This window comes from Marmota monax, unplaced genomic scaffold (genome assembly GCF_021218885.2).
Source record: "Marmota monax isolate L192 unplaced genomic scaffold, Marmota_monax_Labrador192_F-V1.1 WCK01_AAM20220418_F8-fsc00031, whole genome shotgun sequence".
NCBI classification, from domain to species: domain Eukaryota; kingdom Metazoa; phylum Chordata; class Mammalia; order Rodentia; family Sciuridae; genus Marmota; species Marmota monax.
This window is the reverse complement of record NW_026695197.1, coordinates 13,514,939-13,529,959: the sequence shown is the minus strand read 5'-3', so window position 1 is coordinate 13,529,959 and position 15,021 is coordinate 13,514,939. Positions and strand designations below refer to the sequence as shown.

The following is a 15,021-nucleotide window of genomic DNA, read 5'->3' as shown; positions in this document are numbered from 1 at the left end:
ATCATACTCATCCACATAAGAAGTACTAAAAGTAGTTCTTCTCCAAACACACCAGTTACCTCTTTGTGACAATCCATGAAATCCAGCCACTGAAACTTCCTAGACTTACACATCCTCCCAAACATGGATACTACCTGGATTAAGTCATTCTGAAACAACATAGCTGTAATTTTATTTGGTTCATCCCCTAATCAACTCTGCAGTCAAAGTAGGTCCCTTAGCCCATCTGAACCTAATTTACTCATCTGTGAAATGAAAGAATTAAACTTGATCTCTAAGGTATCTTTCAGATTTAAACTGTGATTTTCTGAATTACCTCTGGCCTGATTTGTACATTATTCTTTGAAAGCTTTAATTACTTTTTACCCTCAAGCTTTTAATTTATTTATTTGATTATTTTTATTTTCATGTTTGTAGTTTATCCTTAGAATTCTTTAGGACATGACACTTCAAGAATCATCCCATCTTACAAGGAGTTGTGAATATTTTAGGGTCTTAGAAGATGAAACCTGGGCTAGATGGCCCCACAACGGGCAAAGCTCTAATATAATCAAGCAGTCCTACAAGAAGGGTATTTTCGACAGCTCCTCCTAATTGCATCCCAGGGCAAATACTATGTGCCAACTCCTCAGTCAGTTTTCATTACATTTTGAGAGTTTTGATTATTTGATAGACACTATGTTACTAAAGTCAATCAAGTAATACCATATTAGAACTGAAAAATATGAGAATGTAGATCTTAATGTTCTCAGTCTTGGATTTACTGAGAACTTTGTTCAGTTTGATGTTTTGTCAACTGGGTGCTAAGGAAGCATAGAGCTATCATCGTTCCATCTGCTTCCAACTCCAGTGTACTCACTTTATTGCTAGCTACCCAATACTGACTCTAAAACAGAGCTCCTGTGACATCATCTTAACATGGATATCTCTTTCATGTTCCTCTCAAATGATATCATGCAGGTATAGTCTAGCTTCTCTGGAAATAGGACACATTTTATGGAACTATACTAAATCTAGAAATGCATCATTATCTAAATGGCTTGCCATATAGTCATAACTCTGTGAGGAGAAGTAAAGGGCAATTTTTAAAAGATACTTCATAATATAGCTAAATATTAAAGTACAAACCATTATAAGCATTACCATCAAAAGAATCAACAAAACTACTTTTTAAATAGGAAAAGACAGAGTATGTTTACAACCAGACTCATGTCCTGAATTGATAGTTTGATCATCACCTTTGGTCTTCGGAAAATGGGTCAGGTCATGGTGATCCCTTGTGATAGATGTAGAGGCCTGAAAACTATTTGCTATTAATACTAATGCAAATATAATGACCATGAATTCTGATTTTTTCAAGGATATTTCAGGTTGGTACTGGCACCTGCTGTGCAGCAATTAAAGCTTGTTATTTCTGTTTTTGGCACTGCATTTCACTCAAAACTGCTCTGGTTTGTAAAATGACTTACGTAGTCATCCAGACTACAAGCAAATTACTACCTCTCCTTCTCTAATGAAGAGGCTCTAAAATCTCCTATGATTTAAATATGCAAACAAAGAAAGCCAACAACTATAAGGAATACAACCAGAAGCCAGAAATAAAACAAAAGTGATTTTTTAGTAACCAAATGTAAAAAAAAAAAAAAAAAAAAAAAAAACATAAAATAAAGTTCATGTTATTTATAAACTGTCTCATAACAAAGGAGACTATCAGTTTCTCATTCTGAATCTATTTTGTATTAGGGTTAGATATAAGGTGTTGGCTACCTGTTTTTTTTTTTTTTTCTTTTTTTGGTCTATAATTTTTAGAATAAAAACTTCAGAAGTGTACTTGTAGAAACAAGTATTTTAATAGCCAAATGACCTAACAATTTATAACAGAAGAACAAGAGAATGTGATTTTAAAATACAAGCTAAAGCACAAAGCATGTTTTAGAAGCATGTAAGTATGGGTCCACCTGCTATAATGGCAAATATTTCTAAGTTAAATGCAATAATGGCATTCGTGACTAATAATATAAAACTATCAAGAAATTATAATTATGATTTGTATTTTCTGCTAAAGAAAGCAAAAAGCAAGCAATTTAAAAATTAGAAAAGATGAACATATTTAAGGTGAGTTTTTAAAGGTAAAATTTCTATTGATTCAGGGGAAACAATTAGTCATACCATCAACTGTAGATCCACAGATTCCAATGATAATATTCTTAATAATTCAGTTTCATTGATGGTCAACTATATGAGGCTGTATATCTATACATCCCTGAATATATGTGGGTATCTCATATTCCTAACACAAGTAATTGGGACATTTACAGGTTTGCATTGCTGGATTAATTGGTCCACATTAATACAGAAGAATTAAATAAAACCCAGGCAATCCCTGACTTTGGAGGACTTACACTTTTATTTTTGCACACATTTAAAAAGAATTTAAACTTACAAAAAAATAAATGTTAAATTTCATTTCCATATTATTAATCACTTCACCTCTTTACTTTTCTTATAGTGAATTTCATTACAAAACCATGCTTTAAGAATCTAATTACTCTCTAGTGTGATATGCAGAGCATTAAGATATATATTTATCATACATATTTTTTAGCTGAAACTTGGCAATTTTCAAGACTAAACTTGCCAAATTAAAAAATAAATTGATTTATGCTTGACATAAAAGCACTAAAATGACGACCAAGATTCTCTGAAGTATACTTTTGATAGAAATAGCTGAAAAACAGAATGTCAATGACGTCATATTTCATCTTTCAGCTCCTTTGTTGCTATTAATTCCTTCAATATTCTACTTTCGTGGTAGACAATGCCAGATCTTTGTATCCTATAATCACTACTGGGCCACTGTGTAAAGAGAGATTTCACTAAGAATAGTCCTCAGAGAAACTCCACAGTCAATTTGTAAATGTTTTCTATTGAATATCCATGATATGACTATAATTACGAATATTTTTAAAAACTTGAAGGGGGAGTAAAGGTCACAAATTACACTTTCCTCAGTTTACTAATAAAGACCCTATGGCACAACAGAGGTAAATGGCTTATCCAATGTTTCATGGCTTCTAAATGCTGCAGCTGGAGGCATCCTAACACTAACCGGTGAGTCATTCCTACAATCCTCCAGGGATGCAGCTCTATTACCTCTTCTAAAAGTTACTCTGTGAAAATGAATAGTACTGAACTATCTGTAAGTGGTGATGCTTGCTATTTGTGTGTTACTTTTTTGGCAATGGCAATGATATTATGATTAAAGGAGATTTAGTTGGAAACCAGCACAGAATATTGCCAAGCACAATGGATAAAAAATTCTAGAGTAGTAAGAATAAAAAAAGAGAGAGAGAAAGAGAGAAATACTAGAAGTACAAGGGCTGATTTATTTCCATCCATTTGGCTTTGTGCATTCTTTGTAATATTTTGAACAAAGGATTTTATCTTTCCTAATTTTAAACATCAGAAGAATTTATTTACAGTCTTTCCATGAGTCACATTGTCCATATATTTATCAATTAGGAAAGCTTTAATATCATATTTGTGAAAAATGATGTTGCACTCTGTGAAGTTTATATGAAGATTGAATGAGCAAGAACAACAGGCTGAGCCCTCACATTTGCTGTAACCCCAATAATGTCATGAAGGAGGGTCATGGCTAAGTTTGCTATAATACCAAATGAAACACACAGGTCACATGACTTATTTTTTTTCTCCTATCTGACATAAGTAAGACATGCAGTATTAGACAAAATATTGTTTCCGATTTACTTTCTCCTGGTGTTCAAAAGAGCTTGCATTAACTATTCTTTAAAACATTTTGTGCTCTATTATTCTCCAAACTGGTTTATTCTGTTTGGCAATGAGCTACTCTGTATAGGATATTGATTATGTTCTCTGAAAAGTACTAAAAGTTATGACAGATGCAAACAAATTTGAATAATATTTTCTGTCCTCAAGCAATTTGAAATTTATTAGAACAGGCAAGATATAACAGTTAGTTAGGAGAAAGTGTCAATTAACATACTATGAATTTAGTTCTCAGTATAGTTTTAAGAATTACAATCAGCTATGTTTGCTTAGGTAAAATGAGAGCCACAAAAAAATAAATCAGGAGGGCTTCTATCAACATACTCCTCATATTCTGCTGGAATTATATTTACATACACAGCTTCCAATATCCTACTCTCTTAAAAAAATGTGGAAAATAGTGCCTATCATTATAGACCTTCTAGCAATAAGACATTTTCTTGATAAAATGAAATCTTTTATTTAAAAAAAAGTCCCTTTGATATCTTTCTTTACTTCCTTGATGATGCAATATTATGGTATTAAAACTTTTGTCTGTGCTCTTTTTAGGGTGGCAGAGGTGAGGAGGAGGCAGAATGTGTTTGGAGCATCCTGGCTATCTGGAAAGCTTAAAGTGGTTAAGAAGGGTTCAGGGGAAAAGGAATGGGAAACTTGGTTTTGAGACTAATTTGAGACTACAGGAATAAGTTTGGTACTTTCTTATAGACAGATAATATTTCTTCATTTTACAACCTTAGGTTCAACAGGTTGAAAAATATATGATGCTATGCTTTTAATGTGGTTTCACATACTGAAAGCTTGGTCCTCGGTGTGGTGGTGAATTCTTTAAATGGGGGGGGGGGGCGGTGTCTAGGGGATTACATCATTGGGACACTCACCTCAGAAAGTTCTATCGCTGGTCTGAGATATTTTGTGATAGCAACAGAAAATAGACTAAGACATTGATAATATTAGGTAGAAATCTTATCCATAAAGAAGGACGTGAATTTAGCTGGAGTGAAGGCTGAACTCTGAGTTAGGGAGACATGCTGCAGTAGAAAACCAGATGCAAAATACCAAAATTCTTATAGTTGTTAAAATACAAAATGTTAACAAATTAGTGTAAAGGTCTAATGGGTTTTTATTTGTAATTTTAGAATTAAGCAATACCTCATTCTATCTTACAGAATGAGTATCCTGCTAAGTTCAGCAGAGTAGACTGGCTTTTTAGTCAGAAAAGGGCTAAAGAAAGTGGAAATATGAAATGAAAATCAGATTGGTCATTTCAGTTAGTTTCCTTACAGGGTTAAAAGGTGACTTCCTTATTTTGCCATCTCAGGTAAACCAGGCTCATTCTGATTGGTTGCTAGGAATGTGCTTGTTTTTCTTTTTTGTTTTTGAATACTGGCTCATTTCAGAGTTCAGTTCCATTATGTGACACCAAGCAGAAGTGAGTCCATTGTGGTTTGGTGTGGTCTGCTGGGGTCCAGTTTAGGCAACAAAACCCTCCCATAGCTTTGTTTCACATATTCCATTCTTCATAGCTGATGTATCAAAGTTGAACAAGTCTGTTTCCTTTATGAAATGAGCCTGTAAGCAAAGGATTGGCTTCTCCTTTTATGGCATTTCCCATTTCTGATATCTTGTTAGCTGTATTATAGGTACATCTGAACTGTGTAACTTTTGTGGGAAGACATGATAAATCCAATTTTGGGTGGTGGTTGTTATTTAAGATGCCTGATGATTTTGTTTTCTATTAAAACTATTCTTCTTCCTAAGAATTTTCAGCAGCGCTGGAAAATAAATGTATTGCATTTCATTTGAAATCTGGAAACAGATGGAATTTAGGGAACCAAACTTCTCCTTTAGAAATCAATTATTCAATTAGGCAGCAGAATTACTGAAACACTCTCATTCAAGAAACTTGTGTTATTTGTTGGACCAACTACCAATAAATAGCGTGCTGATTTTGACTTCAGTGAGCAACTGGAGACAAACTGTGACCAAAAGAACTGGAAATTATATTGCTCCAGAGCAATTAAATGTCTTTAAAGTAAGTAAGAAACTTCTTCTAATCAATAAAATTTGATGAGGAGCCACTTTATACAGGACTATCCTGGAGACTGTTAATTCTGAATTCTTTTAAATGCAAATTAAAATAATAATGAATATCTCATTCAGAGACCACTCTCAGTAATAGGGGGTACATGTTAGAAGGACAGTTTGAAAATAACTGATGAGTCCACTCACGAGGCTAACAAGTGTCATTGGTATCACTAAAAAATCAAAAGGCAAGTTTTTCCTGCCAGGATCCTAAGCCCAAAATTTTGCACCCTGCTTTCTACTTTGAAGCAAAGCTGTTTGACTCTGAAAGGCTTTTTCAGATAAACACGCTTTCATACTCTCTACATAATACTTCTGTGAGTGGCTCTGGCAGTTATCTGGAATCTTCCAGCTTATTATCCCAAAACTCTATCCTCTCATCCTAAACCAATTCAAGTTTAAAGTGAAAGTTAAAATAGCTAATGGAAATTTGAAATTCATTTCTTTCAGTAATATTTTTAATGGGCCCATAAACTGAGTCCCTTACAAGATTCAAATGGTTTTACAACCATTTTAAATGTGTTTCCCATTTCAATTTCTTAATTTTTTAAAATTTTCCTATAATACAGGAAAGCCTTGTTTACAAAAAAGTGCAAAGTGCCATTGCTTTTCTTTGCAGATATCCAGATTTGACTTTAAAATCAAGTTGTGCTATGGGAACCTCAAACAACTCCCTGAACAAGACTATTATTTTGTTTCAGATGAGTATAATGGCTAAGTGTGGTAGAGATCTGTTTCTATAGGTATCAGTGCTTTCACCCATGAACATTTCTCTCCTCTATTCTAATATCTGAAATTTCAGATAAATGATTTGAGTTACTGAGCAAATTAAAAAATGGATAAGGTATCAAAGAGATAGTCATTTTTATCTAAAAAACTGTAAGTGAGCTAAATTAAGCAAAATATCGTCTTCTTATGGAGCTACAGAAAGTCAATAGGAACAATATATTTCTGGAGACGGTGCTATGTAAAATGTACACTGACTCTTCCCTCTGAGAAGATACCGTTTAAAGAGGTTCCTCTATTGATTGATGTAAAAATGTCAGATAACTCAATTTTAGTAGTTGTGTTTATTAATGAACATTTGCTCTCTTCACACTGTGGCTCTGGTGAAGACCATAGAAAATAACAACACATCGGTGGCTTGAGGGATATGTTGATAAAATTTAACTGTGCAGCCAAGTCACACATAGGAGTCAAATATCTTCACAGTAGATCAATGGAATAATATTGTGGCTGCTCTCTTGATGGTGTTAGGCACCATGTCTGCTCTTACCTGATCTTGCACTTTAGTTATAGATAAAAGTGCAGTTGCAATTGGAAGTCAGTTAGCAGAACATAGTATTTGAGTAAGCTTGGCTGAACCACTCTAAGTCTTTTTTTTTTATTTTTTTATTTTTAATTTTTTATTGTGGGTTGTTCAAAACATTACAAATTTCTTGACATATCATATTCCACACTTTGATTCAAGTGGGTTATGAACTCCCACCTTCACCCCATATACAGATTGCAGAATCACATCAGTTACACATCCATTGATTTACATATTGCCATACTAGTGTCTGTTGTGCTCCGCTGCCCTTCCCATCCTCCACCCTCCTCCCTCCCCACCTCTCCCCTCCCCTCCCCTCCTCTCTCTCTACCCCCTCCACTGTATAACCCTGAGGGTCACCTTCCATTACCATGCAATTTCCCTTCTCTCTCCCTTTCCCTCCCACCTCTCATCCCTGTTAAATGTTAATCTTCTTCTCCTGCTCTTTGTCCCTACTCTGATCTTAGTTACTCTCCTTATATCAAAGAAGACATTTGGCATTTGTTTTTTAGGGATTGGCTAGCTTCACTTAGCATAATCTGCTCTAATGCCATCCATTTCCCTGTAAATTCTATGATTTTGTCATTTTTTAATGCAGAGTAATACTCCATTGTGTATAAATGCCACATTTTTTTTTATCCATTCGTCTATTGAAGGGCATCTAGGTTGGTTCCACAGTCTTGCTATTGTGAACTGTGCTGCTATGAACATCGATGTAGCAGTGTCCCTGTAGCATGCTCTTTTTAGGTCTTTAGGGAATAGACCAAGAAGGGGAATAGCTGGGTCAAATGGTGGCTCCATTCCCAGCTTTCCAAGAAATCTCCATACTGCTTTCCAAATTGGCTGCACCAATCTGCAGTCCCACCAGCAATGTACAAGTGTACCCTTTTCCCCACATCCTCGCCAGCACTTGTTGTTGTTTGACTTCATAATGGCTGCCGATCTTACTGGAGTGAGATGGTATCTTAGGGTGGTTTTGATTTGCATTTCTCTGACAGCTAGAGATGTTGAGCATTTTTTCATGTACTTGTTGATTGACTGTATGTCCTCCTCTGAGAAGTGTCTGTTCAGGTCCTTGGCCCATTTGTTGATTGGGTTGTTTGTTCTCTTATTGTCTAATTTTTTGAGTTCTTTGTATACTCTGGATATTAGGGCTCTATCTGAAGTGTGAGGAGTAAAGATTTGTTCCCAGGATGTAGGCTCCCTATTTACCTCTCTTATTGTTTCTTTTGCTGAGAAAAAACTTTTTAGTTTGAGTAAGTCCCATTTGTTGATTCTAGTTATTAACTTTGTGCTATGGGTGTCCTATTGAGGAATTTGGAGCCCGACCCCACCGACTGTAGATCGTAGCCAACTTTTTCTTCTATCAGACGGCGTGTCTCCGATTTGATATCAAGCTCCTTGATCCATTTTGAGTTCACTTTTGTGCATGGCGAGAGAAAGGGATTCAGTTTCATTTTGTTGCATATGGATTTCCAGTTTTCCCAGCACCATTTGTTGAAGATGCTATCCTTCCTCCATTGCATGCTTTTAGCCCCTTTATCAAATATAAGATAGTTGTAGTTTTGTGGATTGGTTTCTGTGTCCTCTATTCTGTACCATTGGTCCACCCACCTGTTTTGGTACCAGTACCATGCTGTTTTTGTTACTATTGCTCTGTAGTATAGTTTGAAGTCTGGTATCGCTATACCGCCTGATTCACACTTCCTGCTTAGCATTGTTTTTGCTATTCTGGGTCTTTTACTTTTCCATATGAATTTCATGATTGCTTTCTCTATTTCTACAAGAAATGCCGTTGGGATTTTGATTGGCATTGCATTAAACCTATAGAGAACTTTTGGTAATATCGCCATTTTGATGATGTTAGTTCTGCCTATCCATGAACAGGGTATATTTTTCCATCTTCTAAGATCTTCTTCTATTTCTCTCTTTAGGGTTCTGTAGTTTTCATTGTATAAGTCTTTCACCTCTTTTGTTAGGTTGATTCCCAAGTATTTTATTTTTTTTGAAGATATTTTGAATGGAGTGGTTGTCCTCATTTCCATTTCAGAGGATTTGACGCTGATCAGCAACACTCTAAGTCTTGATCAGAGTTTGCACTAACATAGTAGGAAAGCAGAATTCTCTGTTGAGGCTAAAATGGTAATTATGTATAGCAATATGTTGGTTAGCCATATTGTCTAATCATTCCCAAACCTCAATCTCTGGTAACAATCTTAAGACTTTTTCTAGCCAAATTCTTGTTGAACTTCGAGAGATGAAAATGCAAAATTTGAGAAACTTAGAATAAACTCAAGTTCTTGAGATGTTTTCACTATAGGTTTCAGGTGCATGCCTGATGAATATATAGAACCTATAACATTTATGGTTTTCTATTTTTATTCTTCTATGTATAAATTCTACTAACTAGAATGAATTTTATGGTCTTCCCCAGGCTGGGCACCGTGCTACAACATGGAGGTTGAGGCAGGAGGATTGCGAGTTCAAAGCCAGCCTCAGCAAAAGTGAGGCACTAAGCAACCCAGTGAGACTCTGTCTCTAAATAAAATACAAAATAGGCCTGGGGATATGGCTCAGCAGTTGAGTGCCCCTGTGTTCAATCCTTGGTACCTCACCCCCAAAAAATGTTCTTCCCCAGAACTGCATCCTCTGATCATCCCAGGAATAAGATAGTTTTCAAATAGGTACCACATCCACAATCCTACAAATCAGACTCCTCAAAATGCGAAGAAACATTTAGAAACATAAATAATGAAGAAGAAAAATGCAACAAAATAATTTTAGCATTAAAAGAAACTTTAGAAGATGATTAAAATTTGCAATTAGATTTAAGGTTTTTGAAGATTATGTTTAATAATAGGAAGTTTTGTGTGTGTTTGTGTGTGTGTGTGTGCTCACACATGTGTGCATACATGTGCACACTGTGGAAATCATGAGCAATGACCTCTTTATGAAAAACAGACAAACGAATGTACATAATCACTGGTCACATCAAATAGTATGTAATCCTGATAGATATGTGTTTGTCCACTTATTTTTATAGGACCTGTTAAGAAAGTGTAACATGATGTCTTTCTATGTCATTAACATTTTAAAGCTGATATGAACCTTCAGTTTGAATTCATGATTATTTATGAATAGTACTGTAAGCACTGGCAATAGCTCAAAGAATTTACCCCAGTTATACATGTCTTCTAGGACTTTTGTCATGCAAATATGTTAATGATGCTAGATAATATACACATCTATGAAAAGTTTCAAAGTTCCTTCTGAGGTAATATTTAGTACAGCAGAACTTTGTGAAGTTCCTGTTTCCTTGAGAATATATCAATGAGTAAAGTTTCCAAGGGGTTTAAGATATTCTAATTAATCTATAAAAATGAACTTTCTAGTTGTTGATATAATTTATATTTTTAAAAATATATTCTTTTACCTCATTACCTGTTTGGTACTATATACCTTTATCTTTCCTTTGAACTTATGCTACATTTAATTGGATGGAGAGTTATTGGCTGATGGCTTCATCAAGGGTTCCCCACATGTGGAAGTCTTCCTAGTCATAGTCCCAGAAATTTCTCAAATCGGTTGTTTTCCAAAAGCTATAATGTTCTCAGGTTGTTGTTGATTCCCTTTGGAACAGTTAAACCCTAAGCAACAGTTTATAGGCAAGTAAATTATAAATTTTTATTAATGCAATGGTTTCAACACATGAATAAGTCTAAATGGAGTGCAGTGACCTAAATCTGACAAATGACTGGTCCCCATAGCCTGTTAGGATAATAACAGCATTCTAGCCTGGATTTTCAATTCTGCTTTGCTACAAGATAGAATGAACATCTCTTAATATGTAAATCACAGAAAGTAGACTAATGTGTGAAAATTTTCAATAAGCCACAAAACTGTCATTTTAAAGTTAGCATCTGATTAGGATCTAGAATGAAAGCTATAACTATGTTAACTGTAAAACTCAAGATTAGTGGTATAATATTTGTCACACTATCATTATGTATTTTAATGCTTGAAATCAGAAAAGAAGTTTTGCTGTATTTTTAAGTCTTAGAAAAGTGTTTTTATTCATTATTTTAAATGGACAGTTTTAATACTGAGCAAGTTCCTGTAGTTTATAGCCCTAGCACTTAAAAAATGAAAGAATTAGCCCGCAAATTGTTTGTAAACATTAAAAATAACCGATTTACGATGAAACTGCATATAAAAATGTCTATGAGGCCAGGTATGGCCCAGTGACTCCAGAGGCTGAGACAGGAGATGGTAAGTTCAAAGCCAGTCTCAGCAACTTAGTAAGACCCTGTCTCCAAGTAAAATATAAAAAGGGCTGGCAATGGGACTCAGTGGTTATGTGCCCCTGGCTTCAATCCCTGGTTAAAAAAAAAAAAAAGTACAGGCAAAAGGCAGAGATGACCTCACTACATGAAAGTTGGTATATTACACAAGGAGATGCAAAATTAAGCAAAAATACATGAACAGTTAGAACTGTGTAAAAGGAACCCAGCCTAACATGGAGAGTTAAGATTACTGAAGGCTAGGGCTGGGGATGTGGCTCAAGCGGTAGTGCGCTTGTCTGGCATGCATGTGGCCCCGGGTTCGATCCTCAGCACCACATACCAACAAAGATGTTGTGTCTGTCGAAAACTAAATAAATAAATAAATATTAAAAAAAAAAAGATTACTGAAGGCTATATGTTAAGATATAAACTTGAGGTCATGAGCAGATTTGGGAGAAGTCAAAATGATTTCAAGTATGTAATGTGATATGTGGGTATGTTTGTAGTTGGAGAAAAGGCAGTAACTTTGGTAACTTAGAGATTCCCATCATTCCTTAGACAGGTGACATGTGATGGATCATGTGCCAAAACAGGGATAAAAAATCCATCTACTCATGAAATCAAGTTAATCATTTTGAATTTACTTCTAGGAGTAAGGAGACATCATTGACTCAGTGGAAAAAAAAATTGAAGTTGTATTATTAAATGCTTACCCTGTAATAATGTAGAAAAAAATAAGGAGATGATAACTGCAGAAAGATTATTAAAAGACTTTACAGAATTCCAGGCTAGGAATGGTGGTTTAAAAAAATGTGGCACCTTCCAGAGTGAACATAAATATAGAAATAAGGTTTGTGGATATGTCCTGGAGTTGCAATTAGCTGTAATTCATGGTATAGGTATGGCCTGAAATTTCAGTATTATAAGTTGTCAAAGTATATTTAATAAGATTGTTTTATAGTAAAGCACTTTTCCCAGGTTTCATGGAAAACACTCCTTTTTTAGTCAGGGATCATCAGTATAGGCTGTGTTGTTATATTACATCTTGCTTGGCTGATCTTTCAGAATTGATGTTCTTATTTCACCACCAGAATATAGTTAAATGGGCATTTCTAGTTTCTGGATGCCTGTGTAGGTACCAGAAGGCTAAATAATTTTCTAGATATTTTTCAGCATAAGCAAAATCTTCAGCCCTATATAGAACAGCAGATAAGAATGGCTGGGGTGTGGTTGCGAAATTGCATTTAAAAATAGTAATTGTTATCTAGTAAGTGTTGAAATTTGGGAAATTTTCAAGATGTTGATCTTAAAATAAAGTCTTTATAAGAAATTTATTTTTGTAGACTTTGTGTTTTTTTTTTAATTTTTTTTGTAAACTTGCAAATTGTAGGAAATCCTGGCTTCCAAAGACTTTGATAGAAAACTTCACTCTGTTCTTGCTACCTATTACAATAGGAGCTCTTTTAACCAGCCTGCCCTTTAACTCACTCACCAGGTTAACCAGTGACCTGTGCTCCTTCCTAAAATCATAATGATCCTTATTTCCAGTTCTGCACATGCTGGCAGCAAATTACTCTGTTATGCCTGGGCTTCAGCTCTCCTTAAAATGCTTACTGAGAGCTCATTATGTTTGCCCTCTAATCAGTTTATACCAAGTACATGATTTTGTAATTATTTAAATTAAATATATTACACAAACTGACAAAATACTGTGAGAAAGGAGTGAATACTTACACAAAACTGGGTGTTTTGAAATAATATATTATCCATGAGTTTCAGCTTTCCCTCACCTTCCAAATTATTGTTGAAGTAAGGGATTTACAAGGTAATTTTAAAATTTGGCATTTGAAAATCCACAATTCTGAACTCCTATACATTCAGTGTGTCTTACATCGTTGTTCCACTTTAATGATATCAAAACTTTCAAGCATGAAGAATGCATTATGGATGCTTTATGCAAAAATATAGCTCAATTTGGCAGACTTATTTTTAAAGAGGGGGCATGTTGGCTTACCATCAAAGATTGGAAGATAAATATACATTTGTGTGTTTTAAATGAATATAAAATGTTTAATATATGTATCATTTAAAATTATTCTACTTTTTAAGTGATGTTTTTCATAAAGCTAGCTATGGTTTATCATTGTCCCTAAGTGACCCTGGTCATACAATAGCCAAGCCATGAAAGAGTTTTTCCTGAATCACCAGTAGATATTCTGCTTCTAGATCTTTACTGACTTTGCTGAACTGGACAATGGTTTTCGTGATTTCCAGCCAAACTCCCACCTAGCTTGTCCTCATGTCTCGCAGCACCCTTCAGTGACACCCAGACTCACAACGCACATCAGAGTCAAACCTTTCACTTCTGCCTTATGCTGCCTATTGCAAGTTGTGTGTGGTGAAATATTGAGTACATCTGAGAATTTTCTTCTTATTATTATTTTCCTCTGCTAGGTACCAGGAGAGTAATAATCCAGATAGCACCAGGTGCAGGCAAAACCTCATCCAAGAGACTGCTTGCTGCCCGCTGTCCGCTGATGGTGCAGCTCCTTGGAATAATTAAAACAGGCAATTTGACTACAGATGCATTTCTCTTGTTAATCATCAGGTCATTAGCCTTAATAAGATCAATCTGTGATTAGATTTGCCATATCTCAAACCGATGAAATGGAGCAGAGAGGAAATCAAATTCCAAGTACATGTTTCATTTATTGCTAACCTTCATCTGATGCCACAAAGCCTGAGTAGTTTGTAGAGGTTACAGATGCATTCTCTCCATGCCTAAGTGATCAGAGACTCAGCAGAATGACATCAAAGGGGGAACACATCGAGAATAAAGAGGACTAATTTAGTGATCAGCACTTGTTTATGGGACACTGAGCCGGTTGGCTGAATTATTGGTGGTGTGACCTATTTCTTTTAATCATTAGTGTACTCCAGCAGGGATATATAACATTGCTGTTCTGATGCAGAGAGACAGAGAGAGAGAGAGATCCTTGGATGTTAAGGATCAATTCAAAACCCAAAGCAAACCTAAGTCTTCTGATCACCCAGAGATTCAGTCTTTAATAAAGTTGAAGTTTTGGGGAATGACAGAGTTCATTTGCAATAGTTCCTTAGCTCATGTTAGGATGACTTGGGGCACCTTTGAAGATTCTGAGTTGATGAACCTTGAAAAATATAAGAAATTGAAAAAAGTCAGATGAAAAATCGCATATTTTTACTTACATGCATTTTTCACAATAGGTAAAAAGCCTTAGAGACAGAAATTAGATCAATGGTTACCAGGAGCTGAGGAGAGAGGATATAAGGAATGGGTTTGGGGTGAGTGATGAAAACACATTGGATTTAGTGGCGATGGTTACACAACTTTTGAACATGCTAAAAAATAATGAATTGCATATCTTAACCTTAGTTTCATGTTGTTTAAAACTTAGGGAAAAAAACTTAGTTCCTCTTTGTTTAAAAACTAAGGAAAAAAAAAAAAGCTATGTGGTAGCTGGGCCTGGTGGCACACACCAGTAATCTGAGTGG

The 15,021-nt window shown here is 35.1% G+C and overlaps 1 protein-coding gene across 3 annotated transcripts in view; it reads left to right on the top strand.

Annotated features, from left to right (window-relative positions):
* Rit2 (Ras like without CAAX 2) overlaps positions 1-15,021 on the top strand; it is a 337,844-nt gene that overhangs the window by 136,881 nt on the left and 185,942 nt on the right. The window lies entirely within an intron of this gene.